Source organism: Elephantulus edwardii, unplaced genomic scaffold (genome assembly GCF_000299155.1).
Source record: "Elephantulus edwardii isolate Elephantulus edwardi_28Jun2011 unplaced genomic scaffold, EleEdw1.0 scaffold00011, whole genome shotgun sequence".
In the NCBI taxonomy this organism is placed as follows: domain Eukaryota; kingdom Metazoa; phylum Chordata; class Mammalia; order Macroscelidea; family Macroscelididae; genus Elephantulus; species Elephantulus edwardii.
The window spans coordinates 4179867-4182555 of record NW_006399761.1 but is presented as its reverse complement, the minus strand read 5'-3'; positions in this window follow the sequence as shown (position 1 = coordinate 4182555).

The window sequence follows — 2689 nt, the reverse complement described above, 5'->3', positions numbered from 1 at the left end:
TCCTTTGTTCCCCCAGAAAAAAAAGAGGGACGTGCTAGGAAGCCCAGATGCCTCTAATCACTGGGAATTTCGGTCTTTAAACTGCTAGCTCTAGGAGCCTAGTGGGTAAGGAGTTCTAATGCCAATCCTAAGGCATACAGTTCGAATCCACATGCTGCTCCTTGGGAGAAAGATGGGCAGTCTCCCCTTGGCCATTTACTGCCTTTAAAAACCTGCTGCAGAGTCAGCTAGAGTCGTTCTGACTCCATGAGCAAGGATTTGCTAAATGCAGTGGGTGCCCAGTCCCGGGCCAGGGGCTTTACAAATTTAACCTTGCTTAATTCTCCTTATCCACTTCTGAGGAATCAGACTTGGAGACAAAGATGAGTAAACTTGAGCCCTAGCTGCCAACGCAGGAGTTACCCAAAGTCACGGTGAAGGGAAGAAATCTGTGGATGCTAAACTGCAGAAAATTTGGAAAGGGACATCATGCTTGGGAAGGTGGAGGGTCGAGGAAAGGGAGAAAGCCCCTCAACCAGATGGATTGGCACAGTGACTGCTGCAGTGGGCTTCAGTGTGTCAGACATGATAAGGATAGCACAGGATCGGAAGGCGTTCAAATCTCTTACTCCTGGGCTCGCTGTGAGTCATAATCGGCAGTACCTTAGAGCAGCAACATTAGTTCATGTGTCTGTAGACAAATGCCACTTATAGTTAGAAGAGATCAGAGATCAGTATTACTTCTACTCTTTATATCAGTACAAGAAGTGAGAAATCTTATTCACATACCTAAAAACAAAGAAAGCAGGGACTTTTGTTAAAGCAGAGTTGATCAATTTTGTAAACTCTTTTGGTTTATACACCAACATCCAATGGCTAGATTACACGGCGAGCTCTGGTAGCCTAGTGGCAGGAAACTGCACTGCAATCCCAGAGGTACGCGGTTCAAACCCACCAGATGCTCTGCTGAAGAGGGAGGAACAGTTGCCTCCTGTACCAGTCAGATCCAATTTGATGGTACACACATAAAATAAATTAAAAAAACAAAACAAACCCTATTTGCTTATGCAAACCAATGTAAAATAATTCTTTTCGAAAACCCATCAGCTAAACAACAGGGATCTCTGGTGGTGTGGTCTGTAAGGAATTGCACCACGAAAGTCAAAGAGAGTGCCTCTCTGGTGGTTCGAATCCACCAGTGGCTCACAGAAGAAGAATGGCCGGTCTTTTCCAATGTAATTTATAGCCTCTAAAAACTTTTTCAGAGAGACGATGTCAGTCTGGAGACTAAGGTGTGTCTGATCCAAGCCATGGTCCTCACAATTACTTACTTTGCATCAGAGAGTTGGACGATGACTAAGGATGATAGAAGAAGAATCATTGCCTTTGAGTTGGGGTGCTGAACAAGAGTATTGAATATATCATGAACAAAAAAAAAAACAACAAACCAGGCCGTCCTGGGGCGGGTGAAACCAGGCAGCTCCTTGGAGACAAGGATTTTGAAACTCTGTCTGAATACTTTGGGCATGTTGCAAGGAGGGACCAGTCCTTGGAGAGCGATGCCATGCTTAGAAGGGTGAAGGGACAGCACAATAGAGGAAGACCCTGGATGAGATGCACTGACTCAGTGACTGGGGTAATGAGGGCAGGTGAATCAGAGAGAGCGAAATTGGCACAGGAAAAGCAGGGTTCGGAGCTGTTGTACATAGGGTCGCAATGAGTTGGAGTCAACTGGAGGCCATATAACAACAACAAAAACTCTCTGGAGTGTCAGCTATGAGTTGACTCCAACTTGACAGCAAGGAGTTATGTGGATTAGCTAATAACTACATTACCCCTCACTTTGGACGAAAGCAGAAAATTGGCAGCTAGTTGATTTGTTCAGTCGCTAGAGTCACCCCTTTTCTCCATGTGAACACGAGGACTTAAATTCACCTTTTCCCCAGGTCAATGCACCATGTGATGGGTTTGGAGTATGTTTTCTTTGGAAAAGTGAGAAAAGGGTGATTGTGGAAGAGGAGACAGGAAGGTGTTTGAGCAGCACCCTTTGTCCACAGATGTGTACCCAGGCAGCCCTGAGAATGTAAAGTGACCTGTGCCATAATGTGTCACCCTTGGGAACTCTTTGTGCATCCTCTAAGAATACGTGACCTGAGCCTTTGTCCAATCTATTGGTGAATTGATGAGCAAAGTGCTGGAGGGTGGTGGGGTGAAGGGTTCCTTCAGGTTCTGAAGGTCTGTTAGTAGGATAGAAGGTGTTCCTAGAAGTGACCTCCCTGATGGCAACTTTCTCTCCATAGTAGGTCTTTCTGCAGAGGTTTCAGAAGCCAGAGTGACCTGGATCCTAGCTACTCTCACAGCTGTCTCTCCAGACTCCAGATTCTTTTTTTTTTTTAAAGTTTTTTTAAAACAGATGTTTATTTTCTTGCAGTTTGTGAGACTGGAAGTCCGAATTTAAAGTGCTGAGTCTGGGGAGGGCCCTGTTCTTTGTTGGCTGGGGAAAAGGATGGCTTTCTTGCAATTCCTTGGGAATCTCTGTGTGATGTGGATCTTCTCTCTCTGCCTAATCTGCTCTTTTTATATCTTAAAAGTGAGCCAGTTTAACATGTACCCTATATGATTTTTAAAAAATTTTATTTTATTAATTTTAATCAACATTTACAGAGATTTTGGATTTCCCTTCATTCACTGTTGCATTTTTCTCCCCGCC